Source organism: Molothrus aeneus, unplaced genomic scaffold (assembly GCF_037042795.1).
Source record: "Molothrus aeneus isolate 106 unplaced genomic scaffold, BPBGC_Maene_1.0 scaffold_35, whole genome shotgun sequence".
Taxonomy (NCBI): Eukaryota; Metazoa; Chordata; class Aves; order Passeriformes; family Icteridae; genus Molothrus; species Molothrus aeneus.
The window spans coordinates 2,898,555-2,915,949 of NW_027099016.1; the positions used below are offsets into that span (position 1 = coordinate 2,898,555).

Below are 17,395 nucleotides of genomic sequence, written 5' to 3' on the forward strand. Positions count from 1 at the left end.
ACAGAACAAAGGCCATTATAGGCCTTTGGACAGACAGACAGACCCCAAGTTGGAGAAATCTCCCCTGTTCAGGGCAATTGAGCAGACCCTCTTCCAGGATGCTTTGTTGTATATGCAAATGTACCCAGTTCTACCTCCCTGGTTGTACTGTTGGCCTCTCCCTCCCTTTTTCTTTATATTTATATGTCCTTGAATGTTCTCCCTTCCCTGCTTTTCCATTGGCCCCATATTGCCTCAGTGTCCCACCCTCTTTACCCTGTTGGCTGCCACCCCTTGTCTCCCCTCTGTACTGCCCTGAGCCCTCAGCCCATTGGCCCTGATGCTCTGCTCTGCCCCTCTTTTCCCCTGTATTTAAACCCAGACCTTCCACTGTTCTTTTTGTCTTTGTCTCTGGCCCCCTTTGTGCATGGCTGGAATAAACCTCCTTCTCTGGCGTCCGTACAAAGACCCTTCCCATTTCTTTGTCGTTGGTGATTCTACGAGAGAAGTGTGTGCTGCAGTGATTGTGTGTGTGTGTGTGTGTGTGTGTGCCTGTGCCACCGAGCGGCTCCATTACTGGAGACACTTCTGGAAGGTCACGGCTCCGCTGCCTCTCGCTCCACCACCAACGGGCTTGTGGCTTGTGAAGCTGGCAGCCTGAACAGGGACCTGTTCGGAGCATTCCTGGAGGTGTCTTCAGTAGCTTTTTTGCTACTGAAGTTAAGCCATGTTTGGAGCAGCCAATTCCCAGAGGAGATTCCTAAGTTTTATTGGGGGAATCACACAGGCGACCGGCAACCTTCTTGAGGCGAGAAGATTGGTTGAAGCTGACAGACAACCTGGAGAGGTTTTGTTGACCCACTGTCATGTGAGTACTATATTTGGGGGTCACCCTTTTTTGTCTTTCCTTTGCCTTCTTTTCCTCTTGGATGTTGGGAGGAAGTGTGGGGATGGGAGCCAAACTGATCCACCCACACAGGGAAGTTTATACCCAAGTTAAAGGAATCCTTGTTGGAGAAAACTTTCATTTTTCAAAGGGAGATTTAAAATGTTTTATTCATTGATTGTTCAAGTATTTTCCTGATGTTATGAGGGAATCCGTTCTAACGAGTTCTGGGACCATATAGGGAAAAGGTTCTATGTTCTTTGAGTTAAAGGGGATCTTTCAGTGGGGAAATTTTATCCTTTGCCCTTATTGTTAAGTCTGTAGAAAACGTTGGGAAACATTTGGGACCCCAGTTTAACACCCCTTCTCCCCGTTCCTCCCCTTGCATCCCTAAACCCTCTTCCTTGCCTCAGGCAGGATCGGGAGATGGATCCTGCCAGCAGGCGCAGGGTTGCTGCCATCACCCTGACATCTCCCAGTGTCCTCTGTCCCCTCTCCAGGGCAGCACTGGCCATGCTGCCATGGGCTCTCTCCTAACCCTCTTACCAATGCCCATGTACCCAGTTCTACTACCCCCAGTTGTTCTCCCAGATGGTGCCAGGAATGTGGCCAGCCCCACCATCTTGTCTTCTCCCTCTCCAAGTTTTTCTGCCCTTTCTCCACAAAATGGTGCTGACCCCACAAAGGCGATGGCCATTTTGTCACCTCCCTGTTCTGCCAAAAAGGATGCCTCTGACCCTCCTCCCACTTTCTCTATTCCTGTAATCACACCCTGCCCCTCCCTTCTGTGTCAGGAAGTGTGTCCATGTTGGGACTTCCCCTCTCTATTGGGAATCCCTCCCCATTGTGCACACCCCATCCCTACACCCTCTTCTCTTGACTCCTCTCCTGATGGTCCCTCCCATTCCCATTCCCACAACACTGGAGTCAGAAGTGGTGATGACAGTGACCAGAAGGAGCCCATATTGGCTTCCACAGCCGCCCACAAACAGGCAGATTCTGGCTGCCCCAAGAGGCCCCATGCAGTCATCAAGTGCCCTCCATCCTCCTCGGAGGATGAGAGTAGGGATTCCCAGACTTGGATTCCGGTCCTGAGTCTGAGGATCACTGGGCCAAGCTGCAGAGGGAAGCCACTGGGAGGGCTCAGAGCTCACCAAAAAGATTGTGGGCTTGCCAATTATATGTAAACACAGCAGAAGGGTGACTGCAATCAATTCCTGGGAGCCGATCCTCTATGGGGAATTGAAGGAGCTCTGCAAAGTGGCTAAGGAATATGGTTGGGGGTTGCATTTCTTAAAAAACTTTCTGGAAGCCACCTTCTCTGACCGTGTCTTGGTCGTGCATGAAAATAAAAATATCATGAACTGCCTACTCTCCCCGTGTCACAATCCATCCTTACGAACGGGTTTCGTGATTGTTCGTGGATTTGATCTCAGGGTGCAAAAAACCGACACAGCACAGGGGGGTTTGCAGTGATAATCAAAACAAATGCACCTTTATTGAATAACCAAATGCATTGGGGAGGAATTGGGGAAAAAAGGGAAAAAGAAGGAAAAGAGGGAGGAAGAGAAAGGAAGGTATATAGCTACCAAACATAGAACAGCCAAGTCCTTTGATGTCCAGCCAATGGAGCTCACCAGGTCATGTCTGGGGAGATCTTGTAATCTCTCGCTAACTCAGAGGTTTTTATTATAACTCTATTGAAAATTGTGAGGGAGGGGAAACAGATACAATAAGGAATAGATGTAACAGGTAGTCCATGTTCTCAGCAGTAAGCGAGAGCCATTGTGTTCTTGGTCCAGCGGTCACAACCTGCAGGCAAACATCTCGCTTTGGTCAGCTTGCCTCCCCCACACACCTGCGCCGGGCTGGGGGTTTCAGTCCCAGTCCTTGGAAGGAGCAGAGGGGCCTTTTCACATGGGGGTTTCATGTCTCACTCCTTGATGGAGAGGCTCCTTACATCTCAGTCTGTCTGTCACGGTGGTTGTAAAACAGGTGAGGGTCTTCTGTGGGGGGACCACCCAAGACTCAGAAGAAGTCCAGCCAGGCTGAGAGGTGGGACAGCTTCCAAGGCTATTGCTGCAAAAAGGCAAGATGCCCCCTTCTTCTTTCATTGGGCTCAGTGCAGCATACAGCAAACAACACCTGTGAACAATAGCTTAGCACTGTGCTCAGGTCTCGGAGCCGTTGGCACGTAACTTTCTCCAACAGGGCCAGAAACTTCAGACAAGGGTCTTTTCTTCAGTGGTCCCCAATGATGATCGTGAGGCAGATGAGAGAAACTTTGGACAGAGTCTCACACCCCGGTCGAGTACATGCTGTGGGAGAGGCAGTAAAAAAGGCATCTCACATCACTGGCGGACACATATTCAAAAGATGCCAACAAACCAAATTTAACCCTTGAACAAATGGCAGGAGAAGGTGACTTCCAGAAGCCACAAGACCAAGCAAAGGACTTACAAGAAGCTGCACTCAGTGACATCACCACTGCTGCAAAGATGTCCCTGCTCCTCACTCTCGATGACACCCTACATACACAGAGTTTCACAAACATCAAACAAGGGCAAGTGAAATTTTCATAAAATTTGTAGAAAGACTTAAAGTTCCACTTGAGTGACAAATAGAAAGCCCAGAGGCCAAGAAGGAAGTGCTAAATAAAATGGCCTTGGCAAAGGCGAACAATGAGTGCAAAACAATATAAAGAGCTCTCCCCTTGGACCCAGAACCTAACAATCAATCAGATGGACGAGGCCTGTGACAAATTATCTTCCACTGAACACACTGTTGCAAGGGCAATCTCTAAGGGAGAGGGCCTTTTTAACATCCCAAGACACTGCAAAAAGTTTTAATTGTGGGGAACTGGGCCTTTTTTTTGAAGGACTGTGCAGAATACAAAATGCCTAAAGACCAGCAGCCACCAAAGAGGTGCCATTCATCACACTGTATGGATTGCAACAGACATTCTAACAACTGTTCTCAGTTTTGTTATCACCAGTAACCTCACCACCACCAGCACCATTATCAGCCAAAAAACTTCCAACAGACTGCAGGGTGGCCCCGTGTGAAGACAGCAAATGGAAAGCTGTTTCACTGTACCCTCCCCACTATTCTGGAGGTCCAATTCGTGGGAAATTCCCGTGGAGCTCTTCATACTCCGAACAACAGACCAGAGTCACCAAGGCTTTCCAGCAAGTTCAGGTCAGGACCTGGCACCAACTGGTGAGTGCTTTGTCTATACAATTTGATGACTCTGCTTTCTATCGTATTCCCACCAGAAAATATGGACCCCTAGAGGGCCTGAGGGATGTGCTGGTAATAGGTAATTGTATTCATGGACCAAATGAAATACATATTATAGTGGAAGTGCAAACTGTTGGGCCAACTGACGAAATCACAGTCACTTTCTGCTGCACAAAACCACCACACTTCCTGCACAGAGAGACTGTGATCGCCCAAGCCTTTTTATTGCCCTTAAGCATAGACAATATCCCAGAGCACCCAATGGCATTCTGGGTTGAAATCATGGGCCAAGACAAGCCCCTTATAAAGTGCAGTCAGTTGAATAAAGGTAATGACATCCACCTACAAGGGATGGTGGACACAGGGGCCAACGTTACTATCATTACACAAACTCAATGGCCCCTGAACCAGGAGCTGACTCCTGTCACTGGAGTCATCTCAGTGATTGGAGGAGCCGCCATCTCCATGAGGAGCGAGCGTATTATCACAACAGAGGGACTGGAGGGCCAAACTGCCACCATCAGGCCATTTGTAGTCAGGGCACCCACCACCCTGTGGGCCAGGGACCTGTTGTCCCAGTGGGGAGCTTGACTTGATATTCCACCTCTGTCCCGGGATTTCTATTTGGGGCCACTGCAGAGTGCACCACCCCACAATCACCTGGAAGACTGACACCCCACCGTGGGTGGATCAGTGGCCACTCTCAACAGAGAAATTACATATCCTTGAGCTTCTTGTGGAGGAGCAGCTCTCCAAGGGCCACATTGTACCTTCCAACAGCCCTTGGAACTCCCCTGTCTTTGTTCTCAAAATCCTGGCCGGGACAGGTGGACACTCCTCCATGATCTTTGTAAAATTAACGAGGTCATTGAGGACATGGGTCCCTTGCAGCCTTCCTTCTCCGTCCTTGCTTCCTTGTGACTCGAGACTGGTGGTCATTGATATCAAAGACTGCTTTTTCAACATCCCCCTCCATCCTCAAGATGCTCCCAGATTCTCTTTTTCCATCCCCTCCCTGAACAGGCACCTCTGAAGCGGTACCACCGGTGAGTCCTCCCCCAAACTGAGAAAAACTCCCCTATATATGCCAGTGGTACATGGCCCTTGTCCTATCTCCCACCCAAATGACCTTCCCAGATGCCATTATCCTACATTATATGGATAACATTCTGTCTTGGTTTGAAGACAGGTATCTGCTAAGGAAGGCAGGAGCTTCCTGTGAAATGGAAAATGTAAACCCCCTCCCTCTGAATTATTATAATTTTGAAATTAAAAAGCTCTTGAGCAAAGATATGGGAATAAGAATAACAGTTCTTTGCTAGGAAAATTAAAAATACAAACGCAATAGTACAAACAAAAAAACCCCACTGGCAGAGTCAGAATATGACCTGACACCCTGTGGGTCACAGTGGTGGTAGCAGTCCTATTAAATGGAGGCTGCAGTGCTCCTGCAGTGACAGGTGGGGTTTTGTTGAAGCAGTGACCCTGTAGAAGGGTGGAGTTTTCCTCTCAAGGTCCAGTGGTGGCGTAGATGGGCCTGGACTTCCTCTGGGAATGCAGTGGAAAAGAAAGCTGCTCCTCTGGGAATCCAGTGGGAAAAGGCTGTCTCTCTTCTTCCAAATGTCAAATTATATCCAGGAAGAATGCTGGGCTCCTCCCTCTGGCCGGAGCATCTCACAATGGGATGATGAAATTGTTATCAGTCATGCAGTGACACTCAAGGGCCCAATAACAGAAGATATCTCCCAGAGGGGGGATTGTTGAGGAAGAGATAAAGTAAACTGTTGTAAGAGACGGTCCAAAGTTTCCCTCATTTGCCTCACAACCATCACAAGGACAGAGAGGAAGACCCTGAAGACCCTGGCTGGAGTTCTGGCCTGGTTGGGGTGGATGCCAGCCAAGTGATTGTTTGCAGCTGTGCTTGCTGTGCCCCCACGTTACAACTGCTTCGAGCAGGGGCTGACAGGGAGCGGCTTGCTCTGTACACTTACACCTGCTTCACGATCCCTGCTCATCACAATGGCCCATGAATTTCTCCACCTCTTGGCCAGATGAACTTTCTGGGGTAACTCTGGTGATCCCCCCATAGAAGATCCCTCATATGCCTCACAAGCACTGTAAGGGAAGCCTCCTCCCAAGGACTGAGACTGAGACCCTTAAAATTCTAACACAGGGGCACTGGCCTGACTGAAGTGGGATGTTTGCCAAGTGTTGCCTGCAGCTGTGTTTGCGGGGCCAAGACTGGTTTCTCATAGACACCAATCCTGAAAACAATGGGTCTCGCTCACTGCTGAGATTGATTTGTCTGGTTTTGGAACATGGACTGTCTTACTCATTTTCAATAGACTAATTCTCCATTGTCTTTTATCTGTTCTCCCCTTGGTGGATGACTATAAAAGACCCCTGAGTTAACCAAAGATTTTGAGATTCTCCCCAACGTGACAAGATGGATCTATTGGCTGGAACACGAGGATTTTGTCTCTCCATTGGTAGCTATTCCCACCCCTGTCTTCTTCTCTCTCCCTCTATCCTTTATCTCCTTTCTAATCCTTCTATTGCTTCTGCTGTGGGCACTCAATAAAAGGTGCATTTCTTTTGATTAAGACTGAAATCCCCTCTCTGTTGTTTTTGCACTCTGAGATCAGTTAATGAACCATCACAACCCCACTTGTACGAGTGGATCGTGACATTAAATTGGCGTCATGGACAGGATTCTGACAGACAGAGGGGTTTGCAGGGTTGTGTGTAGTCTGTAACAGGGGAAGGATGTTTCACTCCAGCCGCACGGAGCCCGATACCCTGAAAGGGGTGAGCGGTTGTCTAGAAAGGAAAGGGAGTGACTCAAATTTCCCACAAACTGCACACGCCGAGGTGAAAAGCACCCCCATACTCAATTGAGGGCTCTGTCTTCAGAATTTCACAAAAGACCTCTTAGTGCAAAAAGGGAAACTGTTTTTGTGTATGTGTGAATCTGGACTGTCTGGGAAGTGAAGGGACTACTTGAAGTAACTGAGTAGAACCTCCCAGGCACACTTAGTCTCTTCACCCACCCAGGGAAGCGAGGGAAACACAGCAGAGGCTGTGTGGTTGTGTACCTTAAGTCTACACCTCCCTGTCATGGGTTTGGTCCCTTCACAAAATGACTGAAAACCTCAGCGCAAAAGTTAAAGCTGAATTTTATTCTCTCCTAACCAAACACAATGCCAAACCTTCTCCCGGAGGAGAAGAACGGGCACAAAGTAACTGATTTAATTTGGAAAATGTTATTGATAGAGCCTGTTCTTTACAACATGAAACAAAAGTCAAACTGGGCAAAAATAAAACTATTCTCTGCTCAGTTTTGGGAGCTTGTGTTACAGCAGCTATAAACTCTCTTAAAGTGAAGAAGTGAGGAAAAAGCTATAATGGACTCCCTTCAAAACCTAGTTGAAATTTGGGAAAAACAATTAATTGAAGAAAGAAATGAGATCCATCTGTTACGAGCTGCCCTTAGAGAGGAACACGTTAAGAATTCACTGAATGCTGATTCCTCAACACAGGCAGAGGAAAAGAAACTCCTCACATTAAACAGATTTATCCCCATAAGGAACTAGAAGCAGTAAAAAAACTGTGGAGAAAACTGCTGCCCTCATTTGAGACCCTTGGTTAAAACAGAATATAATTATATTAATGATGAAGATTTTGAACCACATATCACAACTAAACAAATACCATTCAGCACTACCGAATTGGCTAAGCTGAAGAAAGAATTTGGGCGCCTCCCACAAGAATCGGAGGCAGAATATGTCTTCCAAGTGTCCCTCACTGGTGGAGATCAAATTAAATTAACTGAGCAGGAGGCCAGTGGGTACTGGGGACATGGAGTTTTCCTAACAACAGGAGATAAGCGTGACACGTGGTCCCTGACACAATGTGTGCCTTTCTGGGCCGGGGGAATTAATCCTTTGGAAAGGGGAGACCCTTTAGCTATAGTCAGTGCCCCCGACCAGCTTTTGGAAGGCGCCCACAAAGCCACCTGCCTGCAAATGATTCATGAAAAAAGTTGATTCCTGGTTTTCAGTCACCAGTGCAATTACCTGTAAAGCCTGAAATTATGACTCCTTTAATTTGAGGGCTTCCTAAACCTACAGCAATTACTTTACAGAAAACCATAATGGCCTTGGGTCCCGTAGAGAGACTAGATAGATTCCTTGGTAACCCCACTGACCAAACTGGATCTACTGATCCTGGTTTCACTCCATACTCCATCCCCTCACAGCCCCCAGCTTCTCAATCTGATTCACCTGCCAGTAGCCGTAAAGTTTGGACATGGAGCGAGGTTGCAGTAGATTTGATTAATTACAGTAGATGAGATGGACCTGTAAAAACCCTGGAGGAGAAATCAGAAAAAACAAACGGTGTTTGGTTTATCGGGGCTCCTCACGGTGAAAATTTAGGGAAGGGAAACCAGATCTCTAAGTGCCAACGTTGGTGGTTGTTGGAAGTTAAAAGGGGGGTCCCCAGAGAGGTGATGGATGGTTTGCCCCTTGATAAATTACAGAAAATAATAACTAATTGGCACTATCAGAAACCGAATTTATCAGTTCAACCCAGTGCACCCCTCCCTTCTCAGAATCCAGCCAGTGAGCCAAAAGAAACCCTCTCCCAGCCTCTCCCTCAGAATTTAGGATGTGAGCCAAAGCAAACACAGAACCAGAGAAACTAGGCTCTCCATCCCTTATAGGTGAGCGAAGGGCTGGAGCATGGATGGATCTGAGAATGCTCACTAAACATAAATCAGGAGATATATTGATCACAGCTATCACAGGCCTCAAACAGGCACTTGTAACCTTTCTGATTGACACTGGGGCACAAATCTCTGCACTAACAAAAAGGATGCCCAGAAGTGTAGAATTGTTCCAACAAAGAAACAATGATGTGCTTTAAATGCCCTAGGAACTACAGAATCTATGAATGTGGCCTTAGTAAAACTCACGCTCCATGGAGAAGAGAATCAATTAGTTGTCAAAATTGGGGATATTCCAAACAATTTATTAGGGATGGATGTTATTGCTGGGAGGCAGTGGGAATGTTCTGAGGGATTCCTGTGGTCATTTGGTGTGCCACGTCTTAACATTAGACTGCTCCAAGCTGCATCCTCCTCACTGTCTAGCAAAATTACTCATGTAAAACAATACCCTCCACATTCTGGTGCCAAAGAGGGCATCAAACCAGTTATACAGGACTTGTGAGACAAAGGAGTGATAGTCAATACCCATTCTCTTTTCAACTTGCCAGTGTGGCCAGTTTGGAAACCCAATGAGAAGTGGAGGCTGACAGTAGACTTCTGCAGGCTTAATGCCAACACAGACCCTCTTACAGCAGCGGTCCCAAATTTGGCTGAATTAATGACATCAATTCAAGAAAAAGCTCACTCAATCATGGCAACTATAGATGTCAAAGACATGTTTTTTATGATACAGCCAGAAGATATGGACCGATTTGCCTTCACATGGAAAGGACAGCAATACACTTTCACTAGGCTTCCCCAAGGCTACAAACACTCCCCCACTTTGGCCCACCCTACTTTAGCCCAGGAATTAGAAAAAATACCCAAACCTGATCCTGTAGCTGTTTATCAATACATTGATGACATTCTGGGGTGGGGGGGGGGGGGGGGGGGTGTGAAATAGAGGTAGTAGGGAAACATCAGCAGAAAATAATCTCTCACTTAGAAAGTCTTGATTTGCAGATGCCCCCAGAGAAAATTCAGAAGTCTTCTCAGGAAGTGAAGTTTTTGGGAATTTGCTGGAAAGGAGGTATGACATGTATTCCACCTGATATCCTAACCTCTTTAGATCAGATCAAAATGCCTGAATCCAGGAAAGATCTCCTGCAAGCTCTAGGATTATTAGTGTTCTGGAGAAAACACATTCCAGATCTTTCAATAATTGCCAGGCCCCTTTATGACTTGCTGAGCAAACGGGGTGAAATGGGATTGGACTCCTTCTCAGGAGGAAGCATTGCAATTGCTGATTTTTGAAGCAACAGCTCACCAAGCACTGGACCCTGTCCATCCCACAGATCCCTTTCAGCTGGAATGGGGATTTGCCTCCTCAGGGCTGTCAGTACACATTTGGCAGCAGGGTCCTGAGGGTCCAACAAGGCCTGTTGGTTTCTATTCCTGTGGTTTCAAAGATGCTGAGAAAAGATACACTACCTGGGAAAAAGGATTGTTTGTGGTAGGCTTAGCTCTCATAGAAGTGGAAAAAAATGCACGACAACAACCAGTTGCCTTGAGAGGCCCTTTCAAAGTTATTAAGACAGTCACTACTGGGACCTCCCTCCCCGCCCCCAACACGGTGGCCCAAAGTGCCTCAGTTGCAAACTGGTATGCTCAGATTGAACATTACTGTAACATTTTCTCAATAACAGAAGGAGCTGTAAAAAATTTAGCGATCCAAGAAACTGAGGATTTGGGCAGCAGCCATGACAAACCTGCCTCTGTAATTAAAATATCCCCTCGTTTCTCCCCCAAACAATCAGCAAATTCTTGGTTCCCTGATGCCTCTGCTAAACGGGAGGGGAAGGTGTGGAGATACAGGGCAGCAGCCCTCCACATTTCCTCTGGTGAACGAATCATTACCGAGGGAGAAGGCAGTGCTCAGGTTGGGGAGCTGAGAGCTGTTTGGAGTGCTTTCCAACATGAGGTACAGAATACCTCTCCTGTCTGCATCTACACGGACTCCTATGCTGTGTATAAAGGATGTACTGAGTGGCTTCCTTTTTGGCAGCAAAATGATTGGGAAGTTAACAGAATTCCAGTATGGCAAAAGGAAAAGTGGCAAGAAATTTTAAACATCGCAAGCCAAGGGAACTTTGTTGGGGTGGGCAGCCTTTCATCAGACAGATGGAAATCCAGCAGGAGAGTGGAACAATAAAGCTGATGATTTAGCAAGACTAAGTCCCCTGAAAAGGAACAAATTACAGAGGACTGGGATCAACTATTAGAATGGCTGCATGTAAAGAGACAGCACACAGGTGTGAAAGATTTGTACAAGGAAGCTCTGGCCCAGCGTTGGCCTGTCACCAAGGAAAGGTGTAAAACATGCGTATCAGCCTGTGAGCAATCGCAGACTGGAGACTGGAGAGACATCCTTTGGAAGATGACCCTCTGCATTTCAGAAAGGGTAAAGGCTTATGGGACGCGTGGCAGGTAGACTATATTGGACCCTTTAAGAAGTCAGGAGTTAAACACTTTGTGCTGGTAGGAGTAGAAATTGTATCTGGGATGGTCCAGGCCAATGCTTTTAAAAGAGCTACAGGAGATAATACTGTAAAAGCATTGCAGGGATAGTTTGGAATTTTCCCAAAACCACAGGAAATTCAATCTGATAATGGGTCCCACTTCACTGCTAGAATTGTACAGGATTTGGCAAAAAATGAAGGAATTAAATGGACTTTTCACACCCCTTACTACCCTCAAGCTAATGGGATCGTGGAAAGGACCAATGGTCTTTTGGAATGACTTTTGAAACCAGAGGAGGGAAATTGGGATGTTCGGTTATGGGAAGCTGTGAAAAGTGTGAATGACAGATGGGGGGGTAAATGGGTGTCCCAAAATCACTGCCTTTTGCCCCATAGCTCCAAGCATAATTGCCTCTCTAGGGAGACCAGCTGATTTCAAGATTCCAGCACATTACCCTGGACAACCTGTTCTGGTGGACCTCCCTACTGTAGGGGAACTACCACTACTGCTAAAAACCCCTCTGAATAAACATGCATGGGTAGCCTCTGATGCGCTAGGGAGAGAGCATTGGATAAATACACACTGGATAATTCCATCATTCTAACTTTTTCTGTCCCTTAGTAGCAGGATTCTGTCGTGTTTACTTTTACAGAAGAACCCTGAGGGACATGAGGATCATCTGAACCATGATAACACTGGTGATACTTTTCTGCATCCTACCACAATTCCGTGGACAGAATCCTGCTGAGTGGTCGTGGTCTGAAGCTACCATCCATCACACTAATGTTCTAGGATCATATCCCCAGTGTCACCACCTGAACCTAGAGCCTATAGTGCTGCATGACTCTGAGATATATCGCCCAAGTGAGTGGGGATGGGATCAGAAGGACTGGACTAGAACCCTAACTGGAACAATTGGTGAGTCGATTGTGGTAGCGTGCAGAAAAGTGGAAGGATCTCTCTATGAGAAAGCCACCTCCATTGCAGGTGCCGGAAATTTTTTAGAACCAGATGGAAAAAACTATTTGCACATCCCTACAACAGAACTGTGTCCTACGACAAAGTGGGAGTGTACCAAACAAATTCCCCTCACTCTGTGCTGCCGGCAGGAGTACGTTGGTAACTACACTTTAGGCCCCAGAACCAACAATGCAATTACAAAGGATTGTAGAAATGAATCTACTGCTTGCTGGCATAATTTTACTTTAGCCAAACCAACTTATGTGACATGCCGTTGGCAAAATAACTTGACAAATCCATAAAGTTTAAAAGGCCTGGTTTACAAATTTAAGATAAACACTATAACAAAGTCCACACTGAGTACAGTAGTCACACCCCAGTGGGTAGAAAGGACTGAGAGCACCCTTAGTCAACTTGATACTGAATGGCCTTGGTCCCAGGCTATTGTTCATTTTTCCGGATCCACAGGAAATGTGAGGGATTTAAAACTATCAACTGTTGTTACGCATGAAAATCAGATATACACTGGGCAGGAGTGGGAAAACCAAAAAACTTGGCAGCTTCAAGGGATAGTGGGGAAAAAAATTAGTATAGGATGCCGAATGATTAACGGAACTACCCATAGTAACACAACCTCAATCGGTGTTTTGACAGAACAAACAAATAAGCATGAAAAGGTTTGTACACACCCAAGCTTACAGGATTGTTGGCACAATTTTACATTGGCACAAACCATAGAAGTGGTTTGTCTTTGGTCCAAAAAATGTAGGCATGTATGGCCTACATTTTAAGTTTATAGTAAATGCTATAGCCCAACTTGTTACAATTTACACCACCACCACTCCAGCCCAACCACCGCTTATGCTTAGCCCAAGAATTTTTGAAAATGGACCAGATATAATTAGGAAAACAGGACAACAACAAATACTGTTCAATCCGGCATGGTCTCTTAAACAAGTCAAATTGCTGATGCAAAGTAATGTCTCAGAAATTCAGCCGGCCTGTTCGCCTTTTTTGCAAACTTCCTTTGAGGGTTGGATGACCTGGTTGCAAAAGCGGAACTCTTTTAAAAGACGGACGCTAAGAGACATAACCGGTGTTGTGGGAACAGGATTGGGAATTCTAAAGAGTATTGATTCAGAAGTATTAATGAATAAAATTGGCTGCTACAACTAGAGATTTGACCAAGTTACAACAACCACTGCAGTCATTGGCTTTAGGAACACACCAGTGGCTGCTATCAAACATTTTGCCAAATTGGGAAAAGGTAAATGTAAATGACCACAAATTGGTAAATGATGCACTCGGTGCTACACAAAACAACATTTCTTTGGCTCTCAGCTGTATCCAGGCACAATTGTGGATGCAGTCAGTTGCTGCCTCAATGATAAGAGAAGGTGAAGAAGGCACTTTTCCTACTGAAATTTGGAAAATAATTTGGGACAGTGCCACTGATTTTGAAAGAGAATTCCAATCCTGGTGGAACTTAGTGAATTTAACTTACAATCCCATTACAAACATAGCCATGGCTTTTGTGTTAACCATACGTAATGCCTCAGTGCATTTGATATTTCCTATGATTGCATTAGGGCTGAATCATGATGGAGCTGTTCTCTATCCTTATGAGCATTGGGAATGGGCCCGTCAAATGGGTGAGAAATGGCAAACTGTTAATTTAGAATCTTGTATTGCCTGAGAACAACAAGGGCTCATCTGTGAAAGCAATGCAATCACAGCTCAAGACATTTGTTTAGACACAGAGCAAAATATCTGTCATTTTGAAATTCATCCTAATGAGACTTCTGAAACAGTCCTTGTATATATAGGCAACAGGTGTGCATGCTTCAGAACTGCTTGTGATTTGGTATTCATAGAAAATGTTGTAGTAGATACCAAAAATCATACAAATTTTTCTGCTTGTAACTTTACCAAGATTGCAGGATGGGATTTCTCTTATGAAGCTCCAGTTACCTCTCACTACCCATTGCAATCCAACTACACACTGATTCACAAACTGATGCCTACTCCTATTGGGATGGATCTCACTTTGGTAAGACAACTGCTGCTCCATCGAGACTTAGTGGAAATCCTTGAGAAGATTGAGAAAAACGCACAGAAAGCCCTGGTGACTGTTCATCACAATGTGAGACAGATACCCCGTGTCATGGAAAGGGTGGAGAAAGATGCCGAGCACAGGGGGTGGGATACTCTTTTAGGTGGTCTCCTACTGCCACGGGTGTCCTGAGCAGTCTGTGTCATCCCATTGTTATCCTTTTGATACCAATTCTGCTTGGTTTTATTTTATCAGCAGTCCCATTCGTTATGAATTGGAGCATGAAACAGCTGACAAGATTGACGTCTATAGTTAATGCACACAACTTGGCTGATGTCCCATGCACTGTGAACATCCCCAAGCCTTTGACACAAGGCAATTATGAATGAAGCATATATGTGTTGGAATAATCCTAATTTCCATTTATGATTTTGTGGGAATTACTTTCCATTTTTAGTAAATTGTTTTAGAAAATAATTTTTTAAAGTTAATGCTTGTATTATGATTTGTTTATTGCATTTGCTTTTGATTATTTGTAACTTGTTTTAACCATTTGAAAATTGTTATAAAAGTAATATTGTTTAATTAATCAACCATTTGTGAAAATTGTTATGATAAGCAATATTAATTATGCTTGTTTATTGTTTCCCTTTTCCACTTCCATTTCCTATCCTTTCTTTTCCTTCTCTCTCTCTCTTTTTCCTCTCTTTCTGTTGTCCCTATTTTTCCGGGTTATACTACCAACGTACGGCGAGTTCTGCAGACCCATCAGCGACACTCCAGAGTTCTGCTGATGAAGATCCCTCAAGACAATCGTGAGTCACGGGGTCGTGTGAGAGTCTGTCCGAATTTCCCCTCATCTCCCTCACGATTGTCATTGGGGGACCACTGAAGAGAAGACCCTCCCTGTCTTAAATCTCTGGCTCCAAAGGAGAAAGTCATGTGCCTGAGACCTGAGAGCGTTGCCAAGCCATTGTTTGCACAGGTGTTGTTTGCTGTGTGCTGCACTGAGCCCAATGAGAAGAAGAAGGAAGCACCGTGCCCTTTGTGCAACAACAGCCTTGGGAGCTGTCCCACCTCTCGGCCTGGCTGGACTTCTCCTGAGTTCTGGGTGGTCCCCCCACAGAAGATCCTCACCTGTTTTACAACCACCGTGACAGACAGACTGAGATGTAAGGAGCCTCTCCATCAAGGACTGAGACATGAAACCCCCATGTGAAAAGGCCCCTCTGCTCCTTCCAAGGACTGGGACTGAAACCCCCAGCCCGGGGCAGGTGTGTGGGGGAGGCAAGCTGACCAAAGCGAGATGTTTGCCTGCAGGTTGTGACCGCTGGACCAAGAACACAATGGCTCCCGTTTACTGCTGAGAGCATGGACTACCTGTTACATCTATTCGTTATTGTATCTGTTTCCCCCTCCTCGCAATTTCCAATAGAGTTATCATAATAAAAACCTCTGAGTTAGCCAGAGACTTCGAGATCTCCCTGACATAACAGGCAGATCCTCGACTGGACTGGACCAAAGGACTTCGTCTCTACGTTTGGTAGCTCTATCCCCCTCTTTCTCTCTCTCTCTCTTTTGTCTCTCTCTTCCTCTTTTTCTCTCCCTTAATCCATCTATCGCATTTTGCTGTGGTCATTCAATAAAGGTGCATTTGTTTCGATTATCATTGCAAACCCCCTTGTACCGTGTCGGTTCTTTTTGCACCCTGAGATCAAATCCACGAACCATCATGCAACCCGTCCGTGAGGATGGATCGTGACACCCTCCGAGGACCCCTCCCCAAATTCCCCCCCAAAGCCCCCACAGCACCCCCAGACCCCGCTAAAACCCCCTCAAGTTGCCCCAAGACCCTCCCCAAATCTCCCCCAAATGTCCTCAAGACCCCTCCCCAAATTCCCCTTACGACCCCTCCAGGACCCCTCACCTGTTCCTGCGCCTTCTCAGCAGCTCCCGGAGCCCCCCGTCCTCTCCCAGCGCCTCCCCCGCTCTCTCCAGCGCCTCCCGCAGGACCCGCCCGAGCCCGGGGCGGCTCCCGGGGGTCCCTGAGGGGGTCCCGGGGGGCGGCGGGGGGGGAGAGGACGCGCCCGCTCCGGCCCCGGGGTCAGGGGGCGCCGGTTCGGGCTCGGCTCTGATTGGCTGGAGCGGCGCGGGGAGGGCGGAAGTGGGTGAGGGGAGACGCCCGGTAATTGGTTGGTTTCGTAGAGAGCACGGTGATTGACAGGAGAGGGGCGGGGAGGCGGGCTTTGACGAAGGGAGGCGCGCGGTGATTGGTTGGTTCGGCTCCAGAGAGGCGGCAGTAGCTGAGGGGATACCTGCCGTGATTGGTTGGTTCGGCGCGTGTGGAGGCGGGCTTGTCTGAGGGGAGGCGTGCAGTGATTGGTTGGATCGGCGCACGGGGAGGCCGCTCTTCCTGAGGGGAGACCCGCGGTGATTGGATGGTTTGGGGCGGGGCGCGCCACTTTTGGCTGGGAAAAGTCCGGGATTATTAAGGGAACATTCCCAGTTTTTTGGAGAAAAATTCTCAGATTTTTATGGAAAAATTCCCATATTTTTGCAGGAGAAACATTCCCGGAATTTTTGACTCCACATGACCCCAAATAACCCAAATAACCCCAAAACACTCGAAATAAACCCCAAATAACCCCAAAAAACCCAAACAATACCCAAAAGTCCCCCAGATAACCCCAAACAAATCCAAATAACCACAAAAAACCAAAAAAACCCCTAAATTAAACCCATAAAACCCCAAATTATTTCAATTCCACCTTAAAAATGCCATATACACCTAAAAAAATGCCAAGATAAACCCAAAGAACATCAAACAATTCCAAATAAACCCAAATAAGCCCAAACTAACCCAAATACTTCCAAATAACCCCAAATAAATAGAAATGAACCAAGTAAAACCGAAGATAAAGCCCAAATAATCCATAAATAACCCCAAATAAACCCCAAACAATCCCTAAATAAACCCAAAGAAACCCCAAGTAACCCCAGTTCCTCCTGTTCCCACCCCGAAACAGATCCCGACCAATCAGAACGCGCG

At 46.5% G+C, this 17,395-nt stretch overlaps 1 pseudogene; it reads left to right on the top strand.

Annotated features, from left to right (window-relative positions):
- The first annotated feature begins 4,456 nt into the window (after window positions 1-4,456).
- LOC136570605 (uncharacterized) lies at window positions 4,457-8,810 on the top strand (annotated as a pseudogene).
- Window positions 8,811-17,395: the final 8,585 nt, after the last annotated feature.